The sequence below is a fragment of the Rhipicephalus microplus genome, chromosome 1, assembly GCF_043290135.1.
Source record: "Rhipicephalus microplus isolate Deutch F79 chromosome 1, USDA_Rmic, whole genome shotgun sequence".
Taxonomy (NCBI): domain Eukaryota; kingdom Metazoa; phylum Arthropoda; class Arachnida; order Ixodida; family Ixodidae; genus Rhipicephalus; species Rhipicephalus microplus.
In genome coordinates this window covers 198,908,441-198,929,208 of record NC_134700.1, presented here as the reverse complement: position 1 = coordinate 198,929,208, position 20,768 = coordinate 198,908,441, and the positions used below count along the sequence as shown (strand labels likewise).

At 45.7% G+C, this 20,768-nt stretch overlaps 1 protein-coding gene across 1 annotated transcript in view; it reads right to left on the bottom strand.

The window, feature by feature from the left end:
- LOC119159692 (uncharacterized) overlaps window positions 1–6,194 on the bottom strand; it is a 58,732-nt gene extending 52,538 nt beyond the window's left edge. The window contains exon 1 of the mRNA XM_037412522.2: window positions 5,927–6,194. The gene's annotated coding sequence lies outside the window, so the exon portion shown is untranslated. The remainder of the gene's footprint in view (window positions 1–5,926) is intronic.
- Window positions 6,195–20,768: the final 14,574 nt, after the last annotated feature.

Below are 20,768 nucleotides of genomic sequence, written 5' to 3'. Positions count from 1 at the left end.
TGTACGGGCTATAGAGTGTCACAGGTGATACGCATGTTGCTTTAGTTAGCATGAGTTGAAGCGTTGGCAGATCTACTCATGTTTGCGCACTCCTAGTCACCAGTAGTGAAGTAGTTGTCTCTTGTTGGAAGGAAATAAAACTTTTCTCTATTGCTGTAAAAAATGTAAGAGATAATCAGTGCAAGAAACGCCGCAAAAGTCGATGCTTAACACCACATATTATCATGGACTAGCATGCCTGCGGGAACGCCCTCAAAGGGCCATGTTTCCTCTGCTACATCGCTTAGGAACCATGATGTTAACACATCTGAACGAACAGTTATTCATACTGGGGGAGGAAGCTTTTCTCCTGCAGTAGTCAACACAATTTGTTCTTCTCAGAAAAAACAAAGTGTCCATGACTTGCCTTCATTATGAGAAGGTAGGCTAGCGTTTGTGATTTTACTGAGCCTACATTTAGTATTGTATAAGAATTTATTTATTCTTATACGCATTTGCTTAATGTTTTTTGTTCCTTTTCATGATTTTTACGTATACCCCTGCGCATAGTTTTGTTTATGCACGTTAGAATTTCTGTTTACAGGTACAAACAGTTCCTGTTGTGCATTTGAATGCATATTAGGATATATTAGCAACGTCTTGATAACTAAAAATGTTACGCATAAATTTCTTCTGTGTATGTATGCTTTTTTCAGAAATAAAATTCTCTTAAACACAGCATCTCTTTTAGCGGGACGGCTCAGAGCTCTCCCATAGTTGAGTACGAAGTACTCGAAATTGTTAAGCTTTTTTCTAAACACACAGCATCTCTAGGCGATGCTAGAGTGTGACACCCACTGCACGGCTTTCAGCTGTCCCATTGTTGAGTGTCAAGTACTTTAAATCGTTGGCCACTCTTTCTAAACACACCCACAACTGTTGCGTGCAGACAAGGCGACACTGCTTCTTTGAATGTGAGGCCGACGAGACGGCTTTTTGTTCTCCCATAAGAGAGTACCTAACTTATTAGGGGCGAAGCTCTTTAAGCCGTCGTGTGGCCGCGATGTAAGTAGTAGTAGTAGTAGTAGTAGTAGTGGTAGTAGTAGTGGTAGTAGTAGTGGTAGTAGTAGTGGTAGTAGTAGTGGTAGTAGTAGTAGTCTGTATGTATGTATCCACCTCTCGTTTAGTCCTTTGAATGTCCGCTGCATGGTGGTACAGCACCCCGGTATTGCGAATTCGGATTCAATCAAGCAAGGGGACGGCCCTCGGACTTATCCGGCAAACGTGAACCTGAGTTTCTTCGTTTCTATTCGTTGGTTCAGACTGTGACAATATTTCTATATGATGAAAAGATGCGAGATGACGGTACTTGGAGTGTTCACTAGGTGGACGGACGGACGCTTCGCCCATCATCATTCACTCCGTGGATATGCTGCGATTTTTAGGGGGCAAAGCTCCTTACGCCGCGGGTCGTGCGTCCACGATGTATGTGTAGTAGTAGTAGTAGAAGTAGTAGTAGTAGTAGTAGGCAGCCACCTCAACGGCCGGACTAGAGGAGCGGCACGCGCGCACTCTTTTGAATTGAGGAGGACAACCATGCACATTAATCATAATTAAAAAAATAGTTGTTTCTGATGAAATAACCTACAGAGACGAGTATGGGTGACTTAGTATTCAATAAAATTTGGCTTGAATTTCATGCTTACTAAAACAATCTAGTAAGAGAAGGACGTACTTAGAGCACTATCTGACCAGAAAAGGCTCCCACGTTCAACTCGCTGGGCGTAACTTCCGTGGTTTTAGGAAGGTTTAGCCAGGGTTGGGCCGCAGTGCCATGCACCAGCGGTGGTGAAAGGTGGGAACTAGATACGAAGCGCAGGCCGTAAGAGAGTGTGCGCGTGTCGCTCCTCTAGTCGGGCGGTGCCATCTCTCGATTAGTACTTGGAACGTCCGCTGAGTGACGGTACTTAATTTCTATAATATAAATATATAATAAAAAGGTGCGAGAGGGCAGTACTTGAAGTGTTCCCTAGATGGCTGGACGGATGGACAGAGGCGCCGAAGGACTGACGGATGCTTCGTCCCGCTCATCATCATGTACTCCATAAATATGCTGCGATTTTTAAAGACGATAGTCTTTCGTGGGGACCTTCAACGGAAAAAAATTGGTCTGTGTCTGTCTGTTTGCCCGCCCTTGACAATACCTCAAAGGCATAAACGGCTGTCCCCATTCGCAGCGCCCACCAATATTGCTCAAGATTCAGCGTTCATAGTTGTGCAATTGTCAATTAAAAACAATTATTGCGCATATCTGAGGCGCCACAACACGTCGATGTTTTGTATGTGTGCCTTTATACTAGAGAAGGCACACACAAGTACCTATAAGGACTGTAGCGTTTATAGCGCTGCGCTGACAGTGCAACGCGATGATGCTCAAAAAAGTAAGTGTTTGCAACACTTTGCTAATGTTCACGGTGGTGGCATCTGCACGTCGCTTTGCGTTCTACACTTTATCACCTCCGAGATAGGCGAGCATCTTTCTCCACGGGTACGCACGCCTTTCTTTTCGAAGGGAACTGCCAGATGGCGCTCGTGTCTAACGTGCCTTAGAGTTACTGTATATTCTACCTTTAGGTAGCAGAGTTGCCGCACTATTTTTCGGGCGCTGCTCGCTCCGCCTACAGGATTTCAGTGCCCCTATTCGCCGAGCGCCATCACGTGGTCATAAGCGGTTCAAATGTACTGCGGAGAAGCCAACCCTACGATGATTCCGGGCAGATCAAGCGTGGTTGCCATCGGCTGTTGTTTCACATGAGCTGTCGTGAGCCGCGATTGTAATACGAGAGCAATAGAGAACCGTGCGTAATATGGGCGTCGCACGGGCACTCTCGATCGCTGTTCAGATTGATTCAGTTTAAGGCGATACAACTACACCTGGCTCCTTCACACATGTGTGGAGGAGCCAGGTGTAACGAACTCATTCGTCAACTGCAGTTAATGAATGAGTCCGACATGTTGAAAAAATTCATCTTGACTGGTTCGATTGCGCTCAAATGCGCAAAAATAATTTCATATTTGTAAATGGGAAAAACAGCGGATAAGGTGAAGCTAGTGCCATCAACTATAAATGGGTATCTCACTGGTTCAACGAGCCATGTACTTTGTTTTATTATTACATACCAAGAACGTAAGCATCAAATCAAGGCCTCTAGGTGTGACCGGAGCAACCGAGTTTAACTCATACTTTTTAAAAATTAAAAAAAAGCGAAAACAAAAGAAGCAACGGTAGTACCATAGTCCTTCAATATTGAGAGACAATGTAGCACTCTGAAGCACGAGCGTTGTTCCTACGCGGGTGGTGAGTGGCTTTCCCGCAAGACATTTGAATTCAAGATGGCGTACCTTGGCGCAACTCTGCTACCTAAAGGTAGCATATATAGTAACTCTAACGTGCCTCGATGCGCTTGTTCGCCTCTGCTACACGCTCGAGGCACTCTAACGCAGCGCCTCCAGAATACCACTCAGATTTTCTTGCGCAGAACATCAGATGAACGTTCCGTTCATTCTCTCCAGACGCAAGACTATCGTCTTTCGACGGCATTCGCAGTGTAATATGCAGATTTGGGACCAATTTTTTTTCTCCTAAACCCACAGCTTCAGACGTGGATGGGTACTTTTGGGCGGTGTGTGCTGCCCACGGTGGACTGGATGTTTAAGTAGCATATTATGAGAAACTGGAGCAGTGTGTGCCCTGTATAAAACACGAAGACAACAAGTCTGCGTCGCTTTCGTGCTGCGTGGTCACAACATTCTGTCCCCTCGTGGAGAAAGCACAGCACCATTTGCAAAAGGAGAGGTTCATTATTTATGTGAATACGGTGTTCGAACGGAGCGTCAGCACGCCTCGTGAAAACCGCAGGGCTCTTTGCTTTCAGCGAGAATGGAGGGCTAGCAGTGAACCATGTCAAGGCCCGCAAGAAGCAGTGGCGGATTCTGTTTTGAACGTAGAAAATATTGTAATGAACCACTAGCAAACAGTTCTTGCTAGCGGAGGAGAAGTTTCTTAAAAGGTGGTCTTGTGCTTTTGCGCAAGTAGTAGTCCCCCTGCTCTGTGGCCCGATACAAGGTCTACGCACAATAATTTTTTGTCTCTGCTGTGTCCCATTGATATGGATATGTAAAGCAGAGACTGTCATTAAACTGTGCTGAACCTATGACAACGTAAAAGACTGCAAATACACTGCGATCCATTTGTGTCCCGTTGTGTATGACCCCGGGGAGTAAATAAAAATTCCCTTTTCGCTCGAAAGAGAAAGCAATAATGTGACAGCGTTCGCTTTCTTCAACAACGGTGGGGAGAGTGTGGCGAAAGCCGCCGGAATTGTGAAAGGTTGCCAGAAAGAAGCCAGAATTGTCGTGTCGCATCCATCAGCTCTACATCGCCAGTTCCAGGCCTTGGCGCGAAAAGTGCAGACACAGCTATATGAATGCGCTTCGAGTATCGCGTTGCACTCGGTCAACACTTCGTGCGCCGCCGTGTCAACCGAACTAGTTTCTGCGCAAATTCGCGGAAGTCTCGTCTTTAGACTACATGACAATCTCCCCAGCACGTACATTTTTTTTCTACACGCACTTCAATAAAAAAAAAAACGACGCCGCAGTTAACGCGACCTTTATTAGGCCTCGAAGACAAAGTGAAGCGGCCACGCCCGAGGCACAGATCCCATCCGAATTCCCACCCCGTTAATGACCATGAAGAACGAAAATGTGTCTAATTGACCCCCGCAATGATTTCACTCTACGCGAGAGTTGTCTTGGCAGCATCTTAAAGCCAAGAACAACATCTGCAATGGCGTGAACAATATCGGCTGCGAGGCATAGGCAGTCAGTTGGAAGAAAAGATGCGGCTAGACAATTGACGGGAATGTCTGTTCAAAAACAGTGTATGTACCAAAAATACTTTTTTCTTTGTTTACCTGCGCCCTAACACTACTTTCACGAACTTCTATAAGCCGTAGTTCACTGGCGTGACTAGATGCTCTGCCCTTGAAGTACAACAGCCATCATCGGGATTCAATCACGCACCCTCGGAATTAGCCCCAATGCGCGCCATGCACCGTAACATCACTTAGTCGCTCACTCAAATGAATGGAAGAAGGGCGAAAATGAAAGAAACCAAATCACACTTGAGCGCACACAAGCGCAATACCAGTAGGATGGGTGGAAACGAAGCCCTATAGAGCTAGGTAATACAGAAGAAACAGCTGCGCAATTGCGTGCACCCGTATTTGTTCATGTCCTTTCTCGTACCCTCACGTTACAATAAAAGGATAGACAAGCGGAAACTCCCTTTTAAATGGTTCATTGCGCGAAATAAGCCCACTGCGCGATATAGTCGCGTGTCAGGATTATAAAGTTTGACCACTCATCCATGAACAATAAGTCGCTGCTAAACTGATTTCGAAAGCAACTCTTTCACCTGGACTATTTAGTAAACAAGGCCCCTTAAGATTGATGGCCGATAAGTCGCGGTGGATTGCGCGAAGTATCTGAGGAACAACCAACCTAGAAATCAACGAGAACTGTCCGTGGTACAAAATCACGATAACAAAATGACTAAGTACGATATAGATTACATGTACTGACTTATCAACATTGCGCATGGATGAACCTTTTCTTCATCTTTCTTTTTTACGTCTACCTTGTGTTGGGTCTTGACTGCGCTTTCTCTCACGGATGTTAGGTTCAAGTCTGGTCCGAAGTAGCCTTGTGCGGCATTTCATGTCCTGTCTCGTTATCGTTTGCCCTTGGAAGATCTGCTGCCTTCGCACAACTTTCTTTTAAGACCGACCGACCGACCGACCTCTTAATTGTATGCTTCATTAAGCGCCACCTGTCCGAACATGCCTCCCCATGAAAATGTCCGCGTAAAGGCTTCAGTACTCACACAAATGGTGGGGTGTCGACTGCAATGCGGAAAAGGTGCGTAGATCCTGTGCGGCTCGCGCTGTACCCGGAGCTCACTGAGACGTCGGATGGAGCGGCGGCGTCCGTCGGAGAAGAACGCAGTCGGAACGAACCTCCCGCCGACGAGACCGCAACGCAGCGCTCCACGCACTCGGCTCCAAGCGCGCAGCACGCTCGCTTTTTCGCGCGCTTTCAAGGTCGGATTGCGATCTGCGGCGTTGCAAACTGCGACCGGCGACTGCGGCGGCGCTGCTTCGCACAGCTCTCTCCCGGAAGCCGCGACAGCTGAGTCGTACACGTGACCAGTGACGTAGAAAGTGAGGTCATTACTGCCTGAGGAAGTGACTTAACCGCTTCCACGTGTGTTCGTCTGCTCGGCTTATCGCACCTTCATTCTACTTTTTTTTTCTTTAATTTATTTCTTTTCTGTCGCCGTAGCTAAATGGCTGTCGAGTCGCACGCAAAGCCAGTTGTTAACCTCTGACAGCTTGTCCTGTGTCAGACTCTGTGTTTTTTTCTTTCTTGTAAGCCTTATCTATTACTTTTTTTTTTTCTCAGGCGGCGCGTTTCTGAATGTCCCGTTTCTCTTCCTCCCCTGCAGTGACACATAAGACTGTTGATATGTTTTCACCAGTAAACACTGCTTCAGTCTAGTTCACTGTCCCTATAACGGTCTCTATGTACGAGAGAAATGTCGGGCCATATTTTACAATGACTTTTTCACAGGATGCTTTTCAGACTCCGCAGATCTCAGTTTAGTTTTGCACATCGCTTCGGGCAAGTACATAAACGAAGAAAGCGTTTCCGCGGTGTCTTCTTGAGCCGCAGTCCGGTCACTTTCTCGAAGGTGATGTTCTAGTCTGACCACGCACTTTTCTAACAAAATATTAGTGTGAGTCATGGATAATAAGAGGTAGCATGGTGGCACAAAAGCGAAGTGAAACTAGCCAATCACGACGAGAAATGCTATACGCACAAGCTGGTTCAAAATACACGCAAGTAAAGCTGCTAGAGTGGATCGTTTGTACGAATGCGTGGCTTATTCGCGCAGCCAGGAACTGGACTAAGTGACAACAGAAGCAGACACACACTGGGTGATGCGCTGACAACTGTTTTATTTGTACGTCACAAACACTCTTATGTATGACACGAGAAAAGAAAATCAAGAAAATCAAATGAACGCCCAAAAAAGAAACACATTTTGCAAATCAGTGAACACGTCATTTTCCAAATGCTCTTGCAAAGCCATCATGTCGAAGATATGTGTCTGCCTATCATAACACATTTTTTTTTTTAGATAGGACGGTTGTCGGTTAGCTAACGCGGCTTTCCCTTGTATGAATACGAAACGCTTCATTAATTTTTCTTTCTGTTTGATCAGATTCACGATTCAAAAGTTTTGAGCCAGAAAGAGATGGCTTACATTTGCACGCAGCACATTCTGTGGCCAAGCTACCCAGATGAGTCAGCAATGAACATGTGTATTCATTAAGCTGCGCACTAAGGCACCAGCCCGTCTGGCCCATGCATTTCTTGCTGCAAGACAGTGGAATTCAGTGCGCAACACCATCGGTGCCATCTGCAAACCCATTCCTATGCTTGACAAGGAAAACGTTCTCCCCGTGACTTTCAGGTTCGTTAACTTTTTCGGCAAGGTCCCTTCACCTTCAAGGGTGCCGAGAAATTGTCACGCACGTGGTTAGGATTAAGCAGGCCCTGCATCCTGATAAGCTGATTCGCTCTGTAGCCGACAAGGAGCTGCAGCGCAACGTTATTTCCGTCAGGGAGGAGCCCTCTCGCTCAAGTTCGGGTGGACAAAGGCGAACGCCAGTAATCGTTCCTTATGTTCACAATTCCCCGCATGGTATAAAGAAAACGGCTGATAAACCCGATGTAGATGTTGTTCTCTCAGAAACCCTGAAGCACAAGAATAAAAATAAACAGAATGTCAAATATTAGCCTAATTTTGGAATGTGGCACACGTTTAGATTGCACTATTTGGGCTATACAGAGTACGTTACCAGCGTACTGTCATATTATTTTAATGGCTGCTTTGTAAAATTTAGCTATTATTCGGCATTTACGGTGAACCCTCATCCACCGTGCTTGCACTTATCTATCGTCATCACATTGCGAGCCATTCCTTTGTCATACTGATGCATAGTCATTCCATTGACGTCATTCGTTGTGGTCATCCCCTGAACATATAAAGTCATTGCCCTACTACCATCATGAAGCAAGTGTGACATGTAGTTTAATTAGGCAATGAAAAGCACGCAATGAGTATTAAAGATAACTAAGCAATGTTTATTCGCCCCGCCACGGTGGTCGAGTGACTAAGGTACTCGGCTGCTGACCCGCAGGTCGGGGGATCGAATGCCGGCTGTGGTGGCTGCACTTTAGATAGAGGTGAAAATGCTGTAGGCCCGTGTGCTCAGATTTGGGTGCACGTTAAAGAATCCCAGGGGGTCGAAATTTCCGAGCCCTTCACTACGGCGTCTCTCGTAATGATATGGCTGGTTTCGAGACGTAAAACTCCCCTTATCATCATTAAAAGACCTTGGTAATGCTCGGCACAGACCACGCCACAATGTACGAGAATCATCACGATTGTCTGAGATCAGCCTCTTACGCGCAGGATGTGAACAGTCAAAAATTTTTTTTTCATTTTCTGGAGCGCCAGCAATAACGCTAGAACCTCCGATGCATCGTGAATAAATAACGGTGCACCATACCGTATATCAGAATATGGACGACCGACAGTAGCCCTGTTCACCGGTATCAGTGTACTTCCAGCGTGTATAGCCCATATACATTTGCTTTCCCGCGCACAGGTTCGCCGAACTCAACAGTTTCGCTTTGAACACGCCAAATGCTGCCTTCGTCAACGTCACGACCACGTGACACTACAAAAGAAACAGCGCCACAATAGATGCATGTGTGATAAAGGGCTAGGTTAGTACTACACTCGATGGTTTCATCAGATATTCTATCCTGTTCTGCGTCGAGTTGTAACACGTGCTTTTGGGAGTGAATCATGGTGAGACAAAAATAGGGGAGTAAGCGTATTTGGCCGTAACATCACTGACCGAAAAGACGACTGCAGCTACGATCGCATGCCCGGCCGAGGTGGTCTAATGGCTGAGGTACTCGGCTGCTGGCCCGCAGGTCACGAGATCGAACCCGGCTGTGGCGGCTGCATTTCCGATGGAGGCGAAAATGCTGTAGGTTCGTTTGCTCAGATTTGAGTGCCTGTTAAAGAACCCCAGCTGGTCGAAATTTCGGGAACCTTGCACAACGGCGTCTCTCATAATCACATAGTGCTTTTAGGACGTTAAACCTTAAATATCAAATCAAGCTACAATCACATAAAGAATAACATGGATAAAGGAGGAGATAAACACAGATAAGGGAGTAGCTGGTGTCGCCTTTATGGCGACATCGTGTACTGCTCGCTTGCCAAACGTCACATACAATACTTAAATAAGAAGGACACGACCAAAATATCACAGAGTGGAACACAAAATGAGTAAACACAGTCCAAATACAACAGCGTACAACTCACAAAAAGTGCACGACTAGTTGGAGTGTATCGTAAGAGTCGGTTATTTTATTTATAGGTGCATTTGCGATGCACACATAATATACTCATCCCCACCACTACAGCCTAGCTTATGTACACTACAACTTCCGACTCCCTTTGTCTTTTGCAAGGATTATCTTTTACGAACTTCCCAATTTTGTTCACTGCCGTCCTGGAATGCGTTTCCCATCTCTTTGTATATATTACGTCGCTCTATTGCCTACCAATCAAGAAGAAGAAATGACATGGACTGGGCACTCAGCGCATAGACAGTATAACCACTAGTCATTAGGGTAAGTGACTGTATTTTAAGAGAAGACGAAGGCGTGAGATGGAGACAAAAAGTTAGGGGGGGGGGCATGTAGGATTAAGAAGTTTGCAGGTATAACGTGGCAGCGAAAATCTCAGGACCGAGTTGACTGGCAGAACGTGAGAGACGCCTTTACCCGGTAGTAGGCGTAGTCAAGCTGATGATGATGGAGATGACTGCCGGGTGTCTGTCACACCCATTATGTGGCCAGTCGAGGCTCATTTATTTTTCTTTATGGCTACTAGAATATCGGCTACAACTAGTCTGGCACATACTGCTAGATTTGCCTTCCGACACCTTAATACTGTGCCTCACCTTAACTGTTCCCTGTGTGGTCCTTTAATTTTTCTTCTGGTTCTTGGTTATCTTTCAAGTTTCAGCCCTATATGTTCGGGCTACCAAAGCGCTGTAAGCACGATAATTGTTCAAGGGTTCTAAACGGGGATACGACCTTAAAGGGCCACTCACCACCCCGCGTTTAAAGACGAGGGGGTGATTTTCTCCTCTTCTTCATACACACGATGCATCCTTTTCGCCCCTTAGGTCTTGAATGCACGTGAAATATATCAGCACTAAGCGCTTGAGTCTATGCAGGATTTTGCGCTTCTGAGCTGCACGCTGTTATCACCGGTTGCGCAGTTGTTAATTCAAAAAATGATGTTTGATCGGTTGATTGTGCACGATGTTCATGCGAGACAAATAAGAACGTATGGGCGGCTGTGGTTAAACAGTGCTGGAGAGAAATCACATGTGATATTTCACGTATATCAACGAATCGAGACCATGTACGCTGTAGACGTCACCGGAACTACTGTCTACGTCACAGCAGTGCGCCAAGAAAGACGAGAAATATCAGGAAAGAGTATATTGCGCTCTTTTAGGGGCGAAGCTCCTTAGGGCGTGGGCTGTGCGTCCCCTGTAGCCTGTATGTAGCCACCTCTCGTTTAGTTCTTGCAGTGTCCACTAGATGGCGGTACCGTCTCCTGTATGTCGCCTCTTCTCGTTTAGTTCTTGCAGTGTTCACTAGATGGCGGCTCCGTCTCCTGCATGTAGCCACCTCTCGTTTAGTTCTTTCAGTGCTCACTAGATGGCGGGACTTGTAGCTGATGATGAAAAGATGCAAGATGTTATAAACTAGACGGCGGTACTTGTAGTTGATGATGAAAGATGCGAGATGTTATAAAATAGGAATGATGTCACATATGGCACGTGCCATTGGTGGAAGGCAATCATTCGATTTAGTGCGGCGACGTACGCTAGGGGGAGCATTGTAATAAAATCGAGTAGGCAAAATGTACGGAAGATTCATGGTTTATCAGGTTTTCCTCCAGAGCTTCGCCCACTCATCATCATTCACTTCGTGGATATGGCGGCCACTTTTTTTTTTGTACTTTGGGAGCCTGGTGAGTGGCCCTTTAACAGATATGTGGTGCTCAGCAGTTCAGCACCGGAATCACGGGGACATCGTGGAACAGCTTTGTTACATAAGGGCGATACAGAGCCCATTGAATGGTGGATCGGATTTCAGCAGAACACCCCGACGCATCCCCCCACACGCGCGCGCACGCACACACACACACACACACACACACACACACACACACACACACACACACACACACACACACACACACACACACACACACACACACGCGCGCGCATATAGTACAGCGATTGATGAATCCAGCGAAGTCCCTCGCGCCACTGAGAAAGCGAGTGTATAGTTGTGCAGCGCGCGTCGAGCGTGGTTCCGCTTCGTAATAGCGACATCCATTGTTACTCGTGACACTTATCGACGCTCACGCCCAAACACACTGCGGCCATATCACAGGTTTCAGCAGGTCGCGGGTACCGCAATGTTCGTACGGCGGCGCCAGCCGGGTGCTCGCAGGCGCAGACAGCGGTCGCTCGACGCGCGATGGCTACGCACGAGGCTTCGTGCGTGATATGCAAAAGCGGCACGTGCTGTTCGGCGGCCTCTGTTTCACGCGAACGTGGCCTCGCGAGGGCGGTCGCGCTCTGGCTGCGCGTCGGTGACGAGGCAGAACGTGACGCGACTCGATTGCGCCGCGTTTCGTCCTACGCGTGACGAATATGTCAAAAATGTCGCTCTCTCGTAATGCCAACACGGAGAGCGTCGATTTGCGTTTCGGAAATGTCATCTTAGAAATAGGTAAACATCGACTGACAGTAATAGTGAGGTGTTTTCCGACGTTCAGGACGAATTTCCATCTATACCAAGCCCAGGGTGAGGAAAAGTGAGTCGACAAAAAGGCAGAGATGTCTATAAGATTTGGCTCTCAACTTTCTATACGAAGCTGACACACAATGGTGGTCAATATAAACCCCAATGTACATGTGTGTGCCTGTATATGCTGTTATGTGTTTATCTGTGCATATATCTTATTCATCTCCCAGGACCTGGAGTGGCATGTCAGACGAATAGCCAGGTTAACATCTCCAGGACGTAAAAAAACATTTCTCTCCCGCTCTCTCACAGTGAACACCAAACAAAACAATAAATAAGAGATAAATAATTAATCAATAATTAATAATCAATTAATGATACTTCAAGCATTCCCGGACATCCTCGCGTCTCGGATCAGACAAAAGGTGCTGTCTGAGCTGGAAGAGATAAGAAACAAAACAAACGCGAAATATTTTATTTGCACCTTACTAGCTCGGGGTCGCGTTACTTCAGAATTACGTCACATGTGACGCGGTGGTGCGTCGCTGCTGACTTGATAGTTCTGGCAGTTGTGATGCCGGCAAAACAGTGAGAACTGCCCAGCGGTTCGGCGTAGGTTAGTGGACATGCCAGTGATGCAGGCCAACCATAGGCAGTGGCAGAACTGCTATACTTATACGCATATGCAATGCTAGGCAGAAGCGGTTCTTTTATTCAAGTTGTGACAGTGCTTTGGCGACATATACGTGACGTGCCTGCGCAGGTATTATGAACTCGAACTGTTTAGAGACAAATAGGCTCTCCAGAATGGACGTGTTACATTTATGTCGTCCAACTCCACTTTACGAAATATCACAGCTGGCATTAGCTACCCGACTGCATAACAGTACACTGTCAGTGCATGTGTAAGGTTACTGTACACTGCCACTCTAAGTCTAAACACTTGTCGATATTGTTCTACTAAAGAGGTGAGAGTGCTCTTTCTTACGTAAAAGACAAACGTAGACTCTCTGTCAAAAAAAAAAAAAAACTGGTCGCATTTTAGAGATAAAGCGTGCCGGATTGGCGAAACACGTGGGCGACCGTTAGAGATAAAGGCGCACGAGATGTACCATGTACACCCCGAGTGCATGGCACCGTTTCGTAGGCGAGAAACTGGTTCAGGTTCGTTCTCGCACGTGTGGTCATACAGTGCTTATGTCACGTATACTGTGCCACGACCGAAGTATCACTCGACACATGAGTGTTGAACCCGGTGTAGCCGTGGCCTCTTCCCCTTTCCCATCGTCGACAAAATGGCACGAATACTCAACCATGTGATCAGCAACCACGTGCTGCATGTGATAAATGGCAATGACATTCAATGACCCAGCAGGAAAAGAACAAATATTGTAGTGTCACCATATATAATGCGCATGAAAGAGGGCGTTATTGGCATTGCCCTAAAGTGCAAGGATGCTTGCCGCAACGTCTCAGGCTCCGACGCAAAATATTCTGTCCAGTATATAGTGATGACAACACGAGTATCTGGACAGCGCTCGACAATAGGTAGTCAGTAGACACACAAATGAAAAACAGGCTGTGTTCAAGTCGATGATGAGGGACAACAAGAATCTTATCTAAAAGCAGTGCCATACCATCTTTCACCGATCGTTTCGGAGCACTCTAGAGCGCGCTCTCCCCTTAGAGAGAAGAAGAGGTTGAAGCATGCTTTGAAGAAAGGAAAAGGCGCAAACTCACCCTTTTCCAGGAGAGCGCTCTGGAGCACTGCGAGACAACCAGTCAAAAATGGCACAAAAAAATAAAGTCGACGCTGCATTCCCATCACCGACGTTCATCGAAAACTGCCGCACGTTCAGATCCCCCTTTTCGAACTTGTTTTATCGATTATACGATTTCTCTCTTCAAACAAACAAGTAAGCAAACAGACCGATATTCATAAGAAATGCCCAGAGGCTTTCTGGCCTCAGCCGCAAATTATGCGAAAATCCATAATTTGATAACCACAAAAAGACTCCACTCTTGTATCAACATGATCCGTTTTAATAATTTACACCAAATTATAACATTGATCGAACATATGACACGCACCAAAATCGTTAAACGATTAAATGTTGCAGACATGCCTCGCTTGAGCTGCATCGAAACTGGAACACCCCAACACCGCGACCAGCGTGATAAACCCGAGGCGTCGTGGATCGTATCATTACAAAATTCCTGCAATACGAAGGACAATGCGCTGAACTGAGTAATTGGTTGGAAAGACTCGAACGACCACCTGCAATTCAATAATTAACACGAATGATTCAGTAATTACACGTAAGTAATCACTTCAATAAATAACGATCAATAATTAGCCAGGTGCTTGGACCATGGCTGCATCCTGGTTATAAAAAAAAGCGTAGTGAACACCCTTCACGATTTCTTCCAGTGAAGTGAAGGCAGCCGTAACTTGTACGGCCCTTTCTGTGCGGCCTGTCAGGTATTTGCCACCGAAATTGGGTGAACACCACTACTTACCACAGGTCCACCAAAAGTGAAGAAGGCAACAGTGAGCCGTACAAATGGCTGCTAAGCGACGGCAATGAGCCGAAGACGTACAATGAACGAGAAAGGCAATAGCTGCTGCGAGAATCAGAGTTTCTAAATATACACTAGAGGGAACTCTGGTGCTAGTGTCTACGGGAGCTGCAACGAACGGCCCTTAAGCGAGAATGGAAACGATGGGTTGTACACACATTTGTCTAATTTTCGTACTTCTGACCTGCTTCTGGCTCCGTGTGTGTTCGTGTGGCTTGGAGCTGTTTTCTCACGAAAGAAAAAATCAGCTTATGTTCAGCGGCTGCGCTTCACCCACTTATTTTTTTATTTTTTTTTTGAAGCTTACCTTTTCATATCAGGTCACAAAGTTCAAAAGGGTTCGTTCTTTCCTTCAAAACAAAGCCGTAACCAGCAATAAACGAAGCCGCAAGTACGATTCCCCGCCCGCAAGTACGAAGACTATAGGCAAATCCGTGTACTACCCATCATTCCCATGGTCGCTGAACTATCGCTGCGCCAGAGTCCCCTGTGGTTAATTTTAGGAAACTCTATGGTGAGAATACCCCGAAGCAGTGGAACGCCAACGACCACTTGCCCGCAGATCTACGAGAAGTGTGAATCCTTGCTTTCAGTGCAAGTTTTTTATTCTCCAGAGTTTAGGACATCCGTGTCACGTGTGTCTGTCATCTAACTGTATGCTAAGAAACGTGTAAGCAACCTATAGCATCACCAAGCTGAAGCATGACAACCGACTTATAAGTAAGCGATAGAAACACGCTGCTACAACTAAGGCCTAGAAAAAGCCTAGTGACAATCAGATTAGTCTTCAGAATTGACCCATTTCTCTGTTTCAAGCCTAGCGCGGCTTAGTGCAAACCGCAAGTTCACCATATTTTCGTATATATATAGAGAAACCATACAGACAGACAAAAACAAACAAACGCATGTGACAACGAGAAACGACTAGAGCAACGTCGGTGGTCGTCCTACTTCAGATACTTGTTAAAAATATTCGCATGCTTTTAAATTCATTTCCCTCTATGCTTGATTGTATAAGTACCTGACGTGCCTCATACGGAGGTCGAAGAGCTTGCAATGCGCTTATAGTGAGCGCCGTTTTCAAGAGAATCTACATTACGCAGAATGTCTTTCACCGTGTAATTTATCGCTATGTGTCACAGCGTTTCGACAATCCGATCATCAACACTTAAGTTCTCAGATTCCGGTACATTCTCTGTGTACTAACATATAAACTTTTCAACGGATGGGTAGCACATTGGCAAAACAAAAGAAAAAAAGAGCTATTGACATCGCAATAATCAACTGCTATGCTCCTTAAGCGGAAGCGGCTTGTGTCCATCCTGAAATGCCGAAGCGGAAAGACTTGTACGCGAATTGCGCATTTCCAAAAGTTGGCAAATTCAGAAAGCGACGCTACAAGTTTTCTCTGTTTACTTCTTTAAAAAAAAACTTTCTAAAACCTTTTTATTCCAGCGGACTGGAAGACAACCATGGTCAGTTGAACCGTCCCCGCTTCTGTTTCCTTTTTAATGTCAGTGCACACTACCTAAAACCAAGCTGTCTAACCTGAAGCATTTAACTACTTTTTTTACTTTAATGCAGCCATAGTATGCGTGACTGGACCAATCGTAAACGCTGTCTGTCTTTAGTCAACTCACAAAAAGACCAAAGGTAAGCACGTCGAGCGGAATACCAGGCAACCATGCCAGCAGATGGGTGGCGAAACTATAGATGGCTTGCCATGACGTCACTGAAACGGGCCCGTTAAAGCCCCATCGCTATGTTAAGCTATTGTTATCAGTACATCGCACGCTGGTTTTTTTTTTCGCTATTCACGCACAGAGACCCAATAGCGTTCCAGGGATGTGGTTATCACACTGAAGCAGTTTAATCACCCCGCGATTATATTGCCTTGGCGTAATGTGCGCCACCATGTTGTCCATTCATTCCACGTGCAAGACATTCCAATGTCCGGGTGTACACAATCCTGCGCCAACGGACCTACTTTCTAGGCTGACGCCATAAGTCAGACAGCCGGTGACCACGTCTTCAAAGAACATTGCTGAGTGAATGAAATGGACTATTTGTTAGGAGCAGAGGCACTCGGTTGCCAAGTTTCGGTAATCCAGGCGGGGCTTCTCCGGACTTAAGTTGCAACCGACTACATAGCTCTCCGAAATAACGGTTAAAGTGTCAAGTTCAAGGTTCAAGAATGCCATTCGCTCGCCTTGCCGCAACGAGTCGGAGGTTCAGTGAGAGAATGGCGGGCTTTCAGCTCCAAGCGGGAGGGCTATTTGCTGCTCGCGTTTCCGGAGTCACGACCGGTACAATCTTTACCACTCGAATGGAGGGTAAAGATCTTCTCTTTAGTTCTCCGATAAGCGCCGCCAGCTTCAGGACCACAAACGAGTCCACGAAAGCAGTAAAGCTTTCTGGCGACGAATAGCAGCTTTTTTGGCGCCCGTTGCGTGACTCAATGTAAACGCGATGCCACTTTCGAAGGAAGCACGGCGCGTGACTTGTTTCCATAGACGCGTGACTTCATCGACAAAAAAACTTGTTGCAAGAAAAAAAAAAGGAATATTTAGCGTCGTTTTCCTCTGACGAGCGATTTGCAAGGGATATGCGCACAGATGGCTGGTAACCAATAATAATGCATGGCTTTAAGTGGAAAACAGAGCTGACTGTACGAGCGTATAAACCATGCGCAACGGACACATATGCACACTCCAGCAGACCCGCGAAAGTATGCACACACACGTTTCTAATTCGGAGATGAGCATTCGCGTGACTAGATAATGTGCCACCTGCCAACAATAATACGTGAAACAATCCAGATGGTTTAGTTAGGAGAGAGTGTATTGCAACAAATTTCGCAAACGGCGGTGCTAGTTGAGAATGTATACAAACAGTATGGAGCATCAAAGCTTAGTGTATTTTGCTGTGGATGAGTAAATAATTTGGAATGGTTGGCGAAAGAGTTAATGACCAGATTGAAAACAAGAGAACTATTTTTACATGTCAGATGCTGTTACAGCATAGAGTCAGACTCGTCCGAATACGCTGATGGTTCTGAAGCCGAGGACGAGGCTTGTGAGACCAGCGCTCTTTCGCCTGGGTATGCGAATAGCAAATTACAGTGTCGAATCGAATATGTACGCAGCAGTGATGACACCGAATTGAAATACGAATCAAATGCTGTTTGAACGTGTTCCGTAAAGTAAGAAAATGAATTTCAAAGCATCAATATATGGTTATATATGGCACTAAATGGCTATATATGGCATCACTATATTTCCACATCTTCTTTGGAACAAATATTCACCTGCATGAACAAATGAACAGCAAAATTTTTTACCGACAGAAAGTAAGAACGCCACAGATATCTCCATTGAGGTAAGGTAATATATACTGTCCAGCAGGTCATTCGAGATACTCAGCAACAATAGGTTGCTGAAATAATAATATTATTTGGGGTTTTAGGACCCAAAACCACGATATGATTACGAGAGATGCCGTAGTGGAAGACTACGGAAATACCGACCACTTTGTGTTCTTTATTGTACGCTGATCGCACAGCACACGCGACTCGAGCCGTTCGCCTCCATCAAAATGCGATCGCCGCAGCGAGGACAGAGTAGGTTGAAATGAAGAACTGAAAGCGGCATTCAGCTTGGCATTTCGTCACCGGCTTTTTAAAAAATAAAACTGAGACATCAACGTTAAATAATGTTATGCTGAGACATCAACGTCAAACAATGTTAAACTGAGACATCAACGTTAAACTCTGAATATTGGCATGTGCCGAGACCACGCACAAATTATGGCTTTCAGAAATTGAGTTATTGCTTTCCGAATATACTAAAAAAGTTAGGAATTAATTATGAAAATATTTTTATGCCTTCTAATATTTTGATTTTAGATATGCTTCAATTATTTGAGTGTAGTATTATTTTTTGTTTGATTACTTCTTTTGGTGTATAGCATGTGCGTTTTTTTGGTTAGCATAGTTTGTTTAAATTTTTCGTTGTGATGCAAAGCGTATGCATTGTTGGTTTAAACTGTCCTGTGTTTAATTTGATTTTGCCGTTTTTGTTGCCACAGTTGCTATGGGGATATGGGGCTTTGTCAAGCTGCTTTATACAGCTTTTTTTCCTCTGTCCCAGCCACTTACTGTACAACTGTACGTAGTAAGTACACTAAACTCAAACTCAAACTCAAACCGAAAATCACAAATACGGGTAAATATGCCATAAAACAGATAAACTGGTTATGACAGCATGGATCTTGTTACCAGAGACGGCAGACATCATTAAACACTGCATCCACAAGAACAGTTCACACGTACAACGCTTCCGTGTCGTACGTGTAAGAGTACAACATATAGAAGTAGAATACTTCCCTGTGTTGTTATTCGCGTAAATGTGTTGAAAAATTGCATCGCTGAAGCTGAATACAGCCGTAGTTAGAACCATCAGTCAATGCGTGATAAGTGCAGGAAGCGCCTGACGCCACGCAGCTGTGGCGTAGAGGAATACTTTACTCAGTGAAGCCTGACGCAGTAAGATAAACACATGGGTCGATTTTCTGGTAATGCACAAGGGCCCCTTTCTTAAAGTAAATGCAAAGCTAGATAACTTTGATTACGGCGGCAGTGGAGTTTTGAGCCAGAAACACTTCACCCGCTGATCAATTTTGCGTCTACTAAAGCTAAGGCAGCACATATCTTGGTAACTTAATGATCAAAACAAGAAAAAAAAATGGCAGCATATCCACGGAGTGAATGATGGAGAGTGGGGCAAAGCAGCCGTCCGTCCATTCGTTCTTGCTTCCGTCCGTCCATGCTTTCGTCTGTGTGACCGTCCGTGCGTCCATTCGCCCGTCCATGCGTGTGTCTGTTCGTGCGTCCGCACGTCCATCTGTGCGTCCTCCCCTGCGTTCGTCCATGCGTCCTCCCCTGCGTCCGTCCATGCGTTCATCCGTCAGTGCAGCCAGCCGTGAGTCCATCCGTGCATCTGTCTGTGTGTCCGTTCGCCCATCTATTCAACACTCCAAGTACCTCCATCTCGCATCTTTTCATCATATATTCCTGATATAGAAGCACCGCCATCCAGCGGACATTCCAAGGACTAAACGAGAGGTGGCACACGCACACTTTCTTACGGCTAGCGCTTCGTGTCTACTTCCCACCTTCAACCACCTCGACTTCATGGTATATACTAGCTTACTGTATTCATGGCACTGCGGCCCAACGCTCGCTAAACCTTTCTAAAACGAAGGAGGTTACGCCCGGCGAGTATAACGTAGCAACCCTTTTTTGTCAGATGCTTCTCAATGTACATGCCAATGGCTGCTAATGGTGAATGAGAGACCGGATAATTCGGCTTTTACTTTCTTACAGCTTGCGCTTCGTACCTACTTCCCACCTTTAACCACCTTGAGTTCATCGCATATACTACTTCACTGTATTTATGGCACTGCGGCTCAACGCTCGCTAAACCTTTCTAAAACCAAGGAGGTTACGTCCAGCGAGTATAACGTAGCAACCCTTTCTTGTCAGATAGTGTTCAATGTACATGCCAATGGTTGCTAATGTGGAATGAGGGACTGGAGAATTCGGCTTTTAGTTAACGCGCACGCTACGAATTTTTTATTGTTCAACAACGCACAGTAGAAATCTTCCACCGGCACCACTTTGCACGTCAAAATGTAAGACTGGTTACACACTACGACTACGACTACGAAGGATGAACGGGGGCCGGTATAAGAAGCTTCGCCCATAAAAATTAGAGAGGCAGAGGGATGCGCGTTCGGGGGAGATGAAGGTCAGTAATTTTGTCAACAATAGCGAAGAAATTTTAAAATGAAGAAGATAAAACGAAAACAAAAAACACAAGACTCGCGCTGACTATCAACTAATAGTTCACCGGATAAAGTAACGTACGTACACGATAGCTACTTACAACTGCTCATGAGCATTCATGATTGCATGTCCGAAACACTCGCATAATCAGGGACAGTGTTAGATAACGAGTTATAAACACGTTGTACAGCTTGGGCAACTCAGGCTACGCACACAATAAGAACCCAAGTTAGACAATGCTGTTCTTGAGAAACAAGAAAAATTACCATTCACTGGGTTTTCCCGTCGATGCTGATTATTTGAAAACCATTTCGTA